The sequence below is a fragment of the Eschrichtius robustus genome, chromosome 7 (assembly GCF_028021215.1).
Source record: "Eschrichtius robustus isolate mEscRob2 chromosome 7, mEscRob2.pri, whole genome shotgun sequence".
In the NCBI taxonomy this organism is placed as follows: Eukaryota; Metazoa; Chordata; class Mammalia; order Artiodactyla; family Eschrichtiidae; genus Eschrichtius; species Eschrichtius robustus.
Window position 1 is genome coordinate 100,092,693 of NC_090830.1, and position 13,345 is coordinate 100,106,037.

Sequence of the window (13,345 nt, forward strand, 5' to 3'; positions counted from 1 at the left end):
ACTTAGGTGTTTTAGAAGAAAGTTAAAATTGCAAAAATAACTAGCTAAGGTGACTCAGTTCTGCCAAAATAAATGCAATGGATGCATTTCACAGCTTTAACTGTATTTCACATTTTAAAAAATGTGATGTGACATTAAAACATTAAAAAATGTTTTTGGTTATGCAGTATTTACTACATACAAGAGAATATACTGGGTTGGCCAAAAAGTTCGTTCGAGTTTTTCTGTTACGAAAACCCAAACGAACTTTTTGGCCAATCCAATATTTAACTTATTTGTCAGGAAAAATAATATTAACATCAACAATCATGAACACACCACCCAACCTAAAGGCAGACCATTAGCGATAAACCATGGCAGCTCCCTGAGTGTTCCGTCCTATCTGATGGAGGCTGAAAATTGCTTCTTTCTGTGCATGTTGGACAAAAAGTTTGAAAGCCCTTGGTCCAAGATGGGGCTTTAATAATAAATTAACCCAGTGCCTTCTGAAATTAAACTGGAGAGGTGGTCATGAGTAATGAGACATAGAACAGCTGAATTCAATCATAAAGGAAGGGCACAGGTAAAATGTACATTGTCTTAATCTAGAAACTGCTCGTCAGTTTCAAGTTACAGTTTCAGTTACAAGACAGACTTGTAGGAGCTTTTGGTTTTACTCCATCGTCCAAAGCCAGGATTAGTCATTAGACAGATCACTAGGCACATGACCTGAAATATGACAGGTCAACTGAAAATTGTTCCAAATTGAGGTAAGGTATTACTAAGCCAAGACAAACTGGTTCTCCCATGCAGAGCCTTAAACACATCAGACACCATAAGAAGAAAAAGAAAAGGAGCACACGGACTAATAACAATGAACTTCATACATCATGGAGAAAAGGACAAATAACTTGAGGGGGGGAAAATCAAAGAAAACAGTCAATAATTTACTGAGTGTAATTTTGTTGTAACAGGGTGTTAAACAGCTTATATTATGGGGAAACATTAAGATAAAGAAATTAAAGAGTTTACAATATATGTCTAAAGAAAGGACATATACACTAAGCTAGTGAGAGAGTCAGTATAAATTGTGTGACTAAAAACTACATATTGAGAATAAGGAAGTCTAACACGCAATGCAAATTAAATGGTACAGTAAATACATGCTAAGGAGGAGATGGAAAAGGGAAGATAAGCTTAACTAAGAAAGCAATGACATTTAAAGAACATCTTAAGGATGGCATACAACAAAGTGGGGACACCTACGTGAACACAGTTTGCCAATTATCAAAGTGACACTCTCCTTCAGCACCCGACACTGTCTGCCTTGTTTTATGGCTGCTGGGATACACAGCATCCAATTGCATCGTACTCTAAGATTCCTGAAGGCTGGGTCCAGGGCTTGGATTTTTTAAACCTCCAGACGTCCAGACCTTGACATGGGACATGTTCTACAAATGTTTGAAGAAAAAAAAATTAAGGGTCAAGTTGGTCAACCCTAAATACCTTATTTAAATGCCTTATTTGAAGTGATAACCTCTGATGAAGGTTGACCTCTTCAATGCAGGAAGAAGAGTGTAGTATACAACAGATGATGGGGAACACTGTTTCTCAACTTAAAAAGGAAGTTCTCTGTACAAGGTGTGTGTGTGTGTGTGTCCTGAAAGGGAGAGAGGGTGGTACCTAATGGGTGAAAAAGGAGCGTATCAGTTCAGCTTAAAATATGCTGCAGTAACAACACCAGCATTTTGGAGGCCAACAACAGAGAAAGGTTTATTTCTGGTCCTGTTTGGTTCTTTGCAGGTGAGCCAAGGCTGGGCTCCACGTCCTCTTCACTCTGCGACCAAGGCAGAAGGACCACCCCTAACTGGGACAGGCTGATCTCATGGCAAAGAGAAAAGAAAGATGGCAGAATCAGGCAATGTCTATTCCATTTCTGCCTGGAAATGGCACATCATTGTTATTTACATTTCTTATTATTTGCAAGTCCTATGGCAAGCCAGCCACGGGGCTCAACCCTCAGTGGGGTGGGAAAGAACATCCTCTCACAGGATGGAGGGTGGGTAGGGAGGAATAGCAAATGTTTTGACAATAATATAATCTACCGCAAAGGAAATGGAAAATGGCTAGAGAAGTGCTTTCTTCCCTTCAGCAGTGATAGAAGAAGATGTCCTATTATAAAAAAGTAGTCTTTCCATTTCTGTGGTACTTTATGGTGTTTTCATGATATTTCAGATATTGTCTCACTGTATCCTTACAACCAACCCGGTGTGATCCCAGGACTTGCCCAAGGCCCCAGCAGCGCCGGAACTGGAACCCCAAGTCTGGTGACCTCTCACCAAAGCAGCCTTTGAGCCCTCTGTTTCACCCGCAAAATGGAGATAATCCTTGACACATCCTAAGAAGGTTGTTGAGAGATTAAGTAAAACAACGTATTTAAAACACATAAGCACATAAAAGTACTCAATAAATATAAGGTAGTATTATTATTAAATTATGATATCTATGTCTTAACCCATGTCTTTCCCAAGTTAAATTTAATCACAAATAGTTTGTTTAAATTCCTTAAGAAGAAAATGCATTTATTAATGATGTTTCCTTCCCCTGTCAAAACCATAAGCTCCCCTAGTTGAGTTTTATCTGTACACACACACTTTCCCCATGACTTCCCTTACTTGTTTACTCCCTGACTGATCAGTTTCTTAAGACTCTCAAGAAGTTTCAGAAGGCAGCACTATTAATAATTTTTATTTCTTCCCAAACAAGAGAAATTAAGGAAAACTGAAGACACCCAGTCTTCATTTCAAGTATGATATAGATTCCACGCATGGCTCCCAACTGAGAATGAATAAAGGACTTAGCATCAAAGGCTCCAGCCCTAATTAGCACTACTTGCCTTCGCTCTTCGCATTCTACCAAACTACAGTTCCAGCCTTTCCCCAGAATGGAATCTTCCTTTCCCACCTCTGCCTCTTGGCTCAAACTGTTTGTTCTACCTAGAGTATTCCCTAGGCACTGCCCCAACTCTGTTCAAAAGATCCTGCCCAAATATTGAATAATTAGGTAAGTGTACCACAGTGCATACACAAAGTGTATAAAGCACATCATAGTGTGCTTTACAAGAATGAAAAGTTGAAAACAACCTAAATGCCCACTAATAAGGAAATGGCTAAATCCATTACAGACCACATATACATGGAATGTTATAAAACAATAACAAAAATGATGTAGATTATACCTATTGAGGTGGCATGGTCTCAGTATATTATCAGTTGAATCAGGTTTCAAAACGATATTAATAATGATCCATTTTAGGGAGGAAAAATATGTATCTAATCTAGACACAGGAAGAGTATGGAAGAATACAAAAAAAAATGCTAATAATGGTATCTCTGGGTAGTGATAATGAGTTTTCTAATCTTAGTAATTTTCACACTTTAAAGCTCTTTCCAATTAGCATTGTTAACTTTTACAATCTAAAAAAGGGTATTTTAATTAAAAGGCATTAATCATTAATACCCAATCCAAATGTCATCTGCTCCTGAAACCCTCCCCGCCTCCCCACCCCCCGGGTCTAGCCCATGCTTATCACACAGGTAATTCCTCTCTCCTGTCTGTTTCCTGAGTGTCTAATATATCTATTATAACATTTACCACATTTGTTTTGAAACAGTTTTCTTTGTTCAGGCTTGATTATCAACTCCGGAAGTGGAATAAGCCTGTTTTACATTTACCGGAATCTACCCTAATAACCCATGGCCCAAGTACCCAGAAACTACTGAGTGTGTTGATTTGAACATAAAGAAAGGCTATAAAATTTACACATTTGAAGACTGTACACCTAGTAGTGCTCTAATCAAAACAACAACTATAGTGGGGATGTTCAGAAATTGCATAGGGTCCATTCTGGAGAGAGAAATGATCAATTAGGGTATTTTATCTGTGGCAAAATTTCTCTATTAATCATTACTCCCATGTTTGCTTTCAAAGTTACCAAAGACACCCTTATTCAACTTGTTTAAGACGTGGGTTAATATTTCTTAATCCAGAGGCAAGTCTCTCAGATTTTTATCCATGAGCTTCTTCTTCAAACGGACAAGAACTACTTTTGCAATAATCCAAGTCCAATCCTGACTCAGTAGGAAATATAAATAACTATTGTTTTAGGAAGAAATAAGGGAAATAAATGTTTTAAGATTATGTAAGTCTGATTCAGGGAATTGACACGAATGTTTTGAAATATCCAAGGCATTTTTTGAAGGTTCAATAAAGAATGTGTTTTGAGAACTAGGTGGGTGAGATTTAAAATAAAAACAACCACCACGATCTTAGCTGTTACTTAGCAATTTCAGGCTTCAATTGTTCCCTTCTAAAGGGCAACTGAGAAAACTGAAGAAACTGCTTCCAGAAGAAACACTGAGATATCTGATCCAGTTTCCTTTCTTCCTTCCATTTTATTCCCTAAGATTTTAATCCAGCCAGTATGAACTTTAAACTGCCCAGGTTTTTTGTTTGGTTTTGTTTCGTGCTCTCTGGAGACAATTCCTTTTCCTTAATTTCTGAATCGAAAGCAAAGCTACATGCCATGGTTAGTTAGGGGCACCCTGGCTGCTTGTCCCCAAAGTGTCACTACCTGAGGAAATGCAGAGTCACGGGAGTACAGAGAAGGGAAAGAAGGAAGTTCAAAAGGGAGTGAGCAGTCTGACTTATCTCCAAGCACTGGCACTCGAAAGCCAGAAGAAGTGAGGGGTGCCAGGGGCCAGTTACAAAGCTGAGTTAACAACGTAAGGATGCCAGTCACACTCTTAAGAAAATAGGTCTAAATTCTAAATTGATCCTGACATTTATCTTCATTCCAGAAGCTATGGGGCATGATAACTTGGGTTACTTAGCATGGATTCAAAACCAGACCAGGTTTGCTTTTATCAACCAAACCAAACTCTTACCACCAGGGCTGAGAAAGATAATTGAAGATTTGTGGCTTGGAAATGTCTTCACAATAGGAAACTTACAATCAGTGGTGTGCTGGGGCCAGCTCATACCAGTCCCTTAGAACAAATTGCATATTCTCAGGATTTTTGGCAAGGTAGTTGTTAAACACACCATCATTAAAAATTAAATTACAGAAACATACAATTAAACTATACTAAGAACAAAGATCATAAATACTCAAAACACGTCACTTCCTGTTTTACTATTATCAATGCTCTTGATGTTCTTTGCAACTATTGTACCTGGTTGGTAGGAAATCATATAACAGTGTGCCCCTGCACATCACTTCCCAACTCTGCTGGCGGTGACTTTTGCTGGTAGTGTGAAATCAGCTATGGTGGGAGTGTTCACACCATGGAAATCAGCAAACACTACAACCCCCTCCCCCCATCAGGGCTGGCTCTAAACATTTACCTGCATATCACTACCTGCAATGTTAACACACCACTGCCTGACAGTGGCTCAGGAAGTTCAGCTGGCCAGTCTTCTAAGTCAAGATAAAGGCTTGCAAACTATAAATCATGATACAAATATAAGGACAGAAAGTAACTACTTTTATTGTGGCCCTGTAATGTACCAGTCACAGCACAAAGTATACCCCATGGTATTTCGTTTCATGAGAGGTATTATCAAATCCAATATACAGATGAGTCAACTGAGGTTGAGAGGCTGAGTAACTACTAAAAGCACAACAGCAAGAGCCACGTCTATGAATGTCTGACTCAAAAATGTATGATCTTTCCAGTAACTACCCCACTTACTAACGTTATCATTACCATAACGAAACCAAAACCAACCACGTATAACTGTCAGATAATTAACAAACACTAATGGCCTTTGATATGTAAAAAAAAAAAATGGTGTAATGAAGAGGAATAGACAAAGAGCTGAATTTTAGTCATATTCACCAAGTTTATTCATATTTACCTCCAAAATGTACCCACAAAAAGTGGGTAAGAAATGGGGCCCACAGAACCAATGGAACGAAGAATGATCTGCATTTGAGAAGGGCTACTCCAAGGTTAATATAAAAGGAATCCTCTTTCAATTCTTTAAATACTTATGCTCTATCCACCAAACTGACATACCCAACTTAAGATGACACATTCTACCAAGAAAGAATAATGCAAAAGCAAAATTTCTCAAATGTTGACACCAACTTTCTGAAGTGTTTGGATATTTACTTTTCAAAATTTTCTCTTTTAAACTTTTGAGGTATTTAATTGTGCTGTTCTTTTACCATGGTTTCTTACAGAAAATTCACCCTGTAGTCAACGGAATTCTAAAGGGCTAACAAAATTTTACTCACTGATTATTTTTTAAAATTCTTGTCATCTTGGCTTCCTATAAGTTACCGGCTTCTCCCATTGTTCCTGTACATTTCCATCACCTGCCATGAGAAGAAAGAATCTGATTATATGTCTCATAAACACCATTTCCTGGTTTCTACTACATTAGTCTTTTCCTTTCTTTATACCCAAAACACAGAGAAAAACATAGTTGTCTCTCCTTTTCTCTCCAAAATCAAAAAGGCAGGAGAGAACAACACAAAAGATCACCTCAAGAGAAAAAACTTTAAAGAGCAGTATTTCTACTGTTGGGGTTTGGGGTGGACACTCTTAAAATACCCTCCCTTATGTTTTCAGGAAGACATTTTTAGTCTTTCTTGGGAGGAAGCAGTATTAGAGTAAGCCACTTTCTCTCTCCACCTCTCCCCTCCAGCCCCTCCTCCCTTCTCAAAAGCAAGTGACCTGTCACCCGGGAAGGCTAGAGTAAGCACTGGCTTAGTGCTGAGGCCGCACACACAGCTGGGCAGCAAGGGTCTCCCTCTTGGTCTCTCCAACACCTGGGGCCAAGCTAACTTCCACACAGTAAGCACGACAAGGGCTGCCTGCTTCTGGGAGGGCCAGCCAGCTCTCTCTGCAGGCTTCTCTCCAGCTGTTACCGGACTAGGATGACTAGATCAGGGTTACTAAGGACCAATTCATGCTTTAGAGAAGGAGGTAACTGACAATTCTCAGTTCTCCAATCCTGTTTCTATCAGTAATTAAGCTACTATCTATGTTGCTTTCCACTTGAATTGCTCTATTTCTCAAATTGTTTCAAGATTATAGGATTAGGAACCAAGATGGCGGAGTACAAGGACAGGCTCTCACTCCCTCTTGTGAGAACACCAGAATCACAACTAGCTGCTGGACAATCATCGACAGGAAGACACTGGAACTCACCAAAAAAGATACCCCACATCCAAAGACAAAGGAGAAACCACAATGAGACGTTAGGAGGGGCGCAATCACAGTAAAATCTAATCCCATAACTGCTGGGTGGGTGACTCACAGATTGGAGAACACTTATACCACAGAAGTCCACCAACTGGAGTGAAGGTTCTGAGCCCCACGTCAGGCTTCTGAACCTGGGGGTCCGGCCACGGGAGGAGGAATTCCTAGAGAATCAGACTTTGAAGCCTAGTGGGATTTGATTGCAGGACTTCGACAGGACTGGGGGAAACAGAGACTCCACTCTTGGAGGGAAAACACAAAGTAGTGTGCACACTGGGACCCAGGGGAAGGAGCAGTGACCCCAGGGGAGACTGAACCAGACCTACCTGCTAGTGTTGGAGGGCCTACGGCAGAGGCAGGCAGTGGCTGTGGCTCACCGTGGGGACAAGGACACTGGCAGCACAAGTTCTGGGAAGTACTCCTTGGCATGAGCCCTCCCAGAGTCTGCCATTAGCCCCACCAAAGAGCCCAGGTAGGCTCCAGTGTTGGGTTCCCTGAGGCCAAACAACCAACAGGGAGGGAACCCAGCCCCATGCATCAGCAGTCAAGCGGATTAAGTTTTACTGAGCTCTGCCCATCAGGGCAACAGTCAGCTCTACCCACCACCAGTCCCTTCCATCAGAGAACTTGCACAAGCCTCTTAGATAGCCTCATCCACCAGAGGGCAGACAGCAGAAGCAAGAAGAACTACAATCCTGCAGCCTGTGGAACAAAAACCACATTCACAGAAAGATAGACAAGATGAAAAGGAAGAGGGCTATGTACCAGATGAAGGAACAAGATAAAACCTCAGAAAAACAATTAAATGAAGTGGAAATAGGAAACCTCCCAGAGAAAGAATTCAGAATAATGATAGTGAAGATGATCCAGGACCTCGGAAAAAGAATGGAGGCAAAGATCGAGAAGATGTAAGAAATGTTTAACAAAGACCTAGAAGAATTAAAGAACAAACAAACAGAGATGAACAATACAATAACTGAAATGAAAACTACACTAGAAGGAATCAATAGCAGAATAACTGAGGCAGAAGAACGGATAAGTGACCTGGAAGACAGAATGGTGGAATTCACTGCTGTGGAACAGAATAAAGAAAAAAGAATGAAAAGAAATGAAGACAGCCTAAGAGACCTCTGGGACAACATTAAACACAACAACATTCGTATTATAGGGGTCCCAGAAGGAGAAGAGAGAGAGAAAGGACTCGAGAAAATATTTGAAGACATTATAGTCAAAAACTTCCCTAACATGGGAAAGGAAATAGCCACCCAAGTCGAGGAAGCACAGAGAGTTCCATACATGATAAACCCAAGGAGAAGCACACCGAGACACATAGTAATCAAACTGGCAAAAATTAAAGACAAAGTACAATTTTTGAAAGCTGCAAGGCAAAAACGACAAATAACATACAAGGGCACTCCCATAAGGTTAACAGCTGATTTCTCAGCAGAAACTCTGCAAGCCAGAAGGGAGTGGCATGATATACTTAAAGTGATGAAAGCGAAGAAACTACAACAAAGATTACCCTACCCGGCAAGGATCTCATTCAGATTCGATGGAGAGATTAAAAGCTTTACAGACAACCAAAAGCTAAGAGAATTCAGCACCACCAAACCAGCTCTACGACAAATGCTAAAGGAACTTCTCTAAGTGGGAAACACAAGAGAAGAAAAGGAACTACAAAAACAAACCCAAAACACTTAAGAAAATGGTCATAGAAACATACATGTCGATAATTACCTTAAACGTGAATGGATTAAATGCTCCAACCAAAAGACACAGGCTTGCTGAATGGATACAAAAACAAGACCCATATATATGCTGTCTACAAGAGACCCACTTCAGACCTAGGGACACATTCAGACTGAAAGTGAGGGGATGGAAAAAGATATTCCATGCAAATGGAAATCAAAAGAAAGCTGGAGTAGCAATACTCATATCACATAAAATAGACTTTCAAATAAAGAATGTTACAAGAGACAAGGAAGGACACTACATAATGATCAAGGGATCAATCCAAGAAGAAGATATAACAATTATAAATATATATGCACCCAACATAGGAGCACCTCTATACATAAGGCAACTGCTAACAGCTATAAAAGAGGAAATTGACAGTAACACAATCATAGTGGGGGACTTTAACACCTCACTTATACCAGTGGAAAGATCATCCAAAATGAAAATAAATAAGGGAACACAAGCTTTAAATGACACAATAGACCAGATAGATTTGATATTTATAGGACATTGCATCCAAAAACAGCAGATGACACTTTCTTCTCAAGTGCGCACGAAACATTCTCCAGGATAGATCACATCTTGGGTCACAAATCAAGCCTCAGTAAATTTAAGAAAATTGAAATCATATCAAGCATCTTTTCTGACCACAATGCTATGAGATTAGAAATGAATTACAGGGAAAAAAACGTAAAAAACACAAACACGTGGAGGCTAAGCAATACGTTACTAAATAACCAAGAGATCACTGAAGAAATCAAAGAGGAAATCAAAAAATACCTAGAGACAAATGACAATGAAAACACGACGACCCAAAACCTATGGGATGCAGCAAAAGCAGTTCTAAGAGGGAAGTTTATAGCTATACAAGCCTACCTCAAGAAACAAGAAAAATCTCGAATAAACAATCTAACCTTACACCTAAAGGAACTAGAGAAAGAAGAACAAACAAAACCCAAAGTTAGCAGAAGGAAAGAAATCATAAAGATCAGAACAGAAATAAATGAAATTGAAACAAAGAAAACAATAGCAAAGATCAATAAAACTAAAAGCTGGTTCTTTGAGAAGATAAACAAAATTGATAAGCCATTAGCCAGACTCATCAAGAAAAAGAGGGAGAGGACTCAAATCAATAAAATAAGAAATGAAAAAGGAGAAGTTACAGCAGACACCACAGAAATACTAAGCATCCTAAGAGACTACTAGAAGCAACTCTATGCCAATGAAACGGACAACCTGGAAGAAATGGACAAATTTTTAGAAAGGTATAACCCTCCATGACTGAACCAGGAAGAAATAGAAAAAATGAACAGACCAATCACAAGTAATGAAATTGAAACTGTTATTAAAAATATACCAACAAACAAAAGCCCAGGACCAGATGGCTTCACAGGTGAATTCTATCAAACATTTAGAGACGAGCTAACACCCATCCTTCTCAAGCTTTTCCAAAAAACTGCTGAGGAAGGAACACTCCCAAACTCACACTATGAGGTCACCATCACCCTGATACCAAAACCAAACAAAGATACTACAAAAAAAGAAAATTACAGACCAATATCACTGATGAATATAGATGCAAAACTCCTCAACAAAATACTAGCAAGCAGAATCCAACAAAACATTAAAAGGATCATACACCATGATCAAGTGGGATTTATCCCAGGGATGCGAGGATTCTTCAATATACATAAATCAATCAATGTGATAAACCATATTAACAAATTGAAGAAGAAAAACCATATGATCATCTCAATAGATGCAGAAAAAGCTTTTGACAAAATTCTACACCCATTTATGATAAAAACCCTCGAGAAAGTGGACATAGAGGGAATCTACCTCAACATAATAAAGGCCATATACGACAAACCCACAGCAAACATCATTCTCAATGGTGAAAAACTGAAAGCGTTTCCTCTAAAATCAGGAACAAGACAAGGATGTCCACTCTCACCACTATTATTCAACATAGTTTTGGAAGTCCTAGCCACGGCAATGAGAGAAGAAAAAGAAATAAAAGGAATACAAATTGGAAAAGAAGAAGTAAAACTGACACTGTTTGCAGATGACATGATACTATACGTAGAGAATCCTAAAGATGCCACCAGAAAACTACTAGAGCTAATCAATGAATGTGGTAAAGTTGCAGGATATAAAATTAATGCACAGAAATCTCTTGCATTCCTCTACACTAATGATGAAAAATCTGAAAGAGAAATTAAAGAAACACTCCCATTTACCATTGCAACAAAAAGAATAAAATATCTAGGAATAAACCTACCTAGGGAGACAAAAGACCTGTATGCAGAAAACCATAAGACACTGATTAAAGAAATTAAAGATGATACCAACAGATGGAGAGATATACCATGTTCTTGGATTGGAAGACAATATTGTGAAAATGACTCTACTACCCAAAGCAATCTACAGATTCAATGCAATCCCTATCAAATTACCAATGGCAATTTTTACAGAACTAGAACAAAAAACCTTAAAATCTGTATGGAGACACTAAAGACCCCGAATAGCCAAAGCAGTCTTGAGGGAAAAAAAAGAAGCTGGAGGAATCAGAATCCCTGACTTCAGACTATACGGCAAAGCTACAGTAATCAAGACAATATGGTACTGGCACAAAAACAGAAACATAGATCAATGGAACAAGACAGAGAGCCCAGAGATAAACCCACGCATCTATGGTCAACTAATCTATGACAAAGGAGGCAAGGATATACAGTGGAGAAAAGACAGCCTCTTCAATAAGTGGTGCTGGGAAAACTGGACAGCTACATGTAAAAGAATGAAATTAGAACACTCCCTAACACCATACACAAAAATAAACTCAAAATGGTTTCGAGACCTAAATGCAAGACAGGACACTATAAAACTCTTAGAGGAAAACATAGGAAGAACACTCTTTGATATAGATCACAGCAAGATGTTTTTGATCCACCTCCTAGAGTAATGGAAATAAAAACAAAAATAAACAAATGGGACCTAATGAAACTTCAAAGCTTTTGCACAGCAAAGGAAACCATAAACAAGACGAAAAGAGAACCCTCAGAATGGGGGAAAATATTTGCAAACGAATCAACAGACAAAGGATTAATCTCCAAAATATATAAACAGCTCATGCAGCTCAATATTAAAAAAACAATCAACCCAATCCAAAAATGGGCAGAAGACCTAAATAGACATTTCTCCAAAGAAGACATACAGATGGCCAAGAAGCACATGAAAAGCTGCTCAACATCACTAATTATTAGAGAAATGCAAATCAAAACTACAATGAGGTATCACCTCACACCAGTTAGAATGGGCATCATCAGAAAATGTACAAACAACAAATGCTGGAGAGGGTGTGGAGAAAAGGGAACCCTCGTGCACTGTTGGTGGGAATGTAAATTGATACAGCCACTATGGAGGTTCCTTAGAAAACTAAAAATAGAATTACCAAATGATCCAGCAATCCCACTACTGGGCATACACCCAGAGAAAACCATAATTCATAAAGACACATGCACCCCAATGTTCATTGCAGCACTATTTACAATAGCCAGGTCATGGAAGCAACCTAAATGCCCATCAACAGACGAATGGATAAAGAAGATGTGGTACATATATACAATGGAATATTACTCAGCCATAAAAAGGAACGAAATTGGGTTATTTGTAGAGATGTGGATGGATCTAGAGACTGTCATACAGAGTGAAGTAAGTCAGAAAGAGAAAAACAAATATCGTATATTAACGCATATATGTGGAACCTAGCAAAATGGTACAGGTGAACTGTTTTGCAGGGCAGAAATAGAGACACAGATGTAGAGAACAAACGTATGGACACCAAGGGGGGAAAGCGGTGGGGAGGGGGGGGTGGGGGTTTGTGAACTGTTTTGCAGGGCAGAAATAGAGACACAGACGTAGAGAACAAACGTATGGACACCAAGGGGGGAAAGCGGTGGGGAGGGGGGTGTGGGGGGGTGGTGTGATGAATTGGGCAATTGGGATTGACATGTATACACTGATGTGTATAAAATGGATGACTAATAAGAACCTGCTGTATAAAAAAATAAATAAAATAAAATCGAAAATTAAAATAAATAAAAAAAAATAAAAATAAAGATTATAGGATAGAAAAGATAAATGACAAAGCAACCCAAACCACCAACATCTATCAAAGGACAATGCCCAAATAAAACCTTGGCTCAAAATCCTACTACTTCCTTGCCACGTGACCTTGGGAAAATCCATTCACATTTACCCAGCCTCAATTTCTTTATTTCTGAAAGAGGATCAAATGGCCCCTACTATACTGTGTGGTTGTGAGGATTAAATAAAATGAAAGACATGATCTGCCAAAG

The 13,345-nt window shown here is 39.0% G+C and overlaps 1 protein-coding gene across 12 annotated transcripts in view; it reads right to left on the reverse strand.

The window, feature by feature from the left end:
* The window catches only part of SGMS1 (sphingomyelin synthase 1), a 302,362-nt gene that overhangs the window by 104,552 nt on the left and 184,465 nt on the right, over positions 1 to 13,345 (reverse strand). For 11 of the 12 annotated variants that reach the window (XM_068548131.1, XM_068548135.1, XM_068548129.1 and 8 more), the window contains one exon: positions 6,281 to 6,361. The exons of the other annotated variant lie outside the window; for it this stretch is intronic. The gene's annotated coding sequence lies outside the window, so the exon portion shown is untranslated. The remainder of the gene's footprint in view (positions 1 to 6,280; positions 6,362 to 13,345) is intronic. 12 annotated transcript variants of the gene reach the window in all.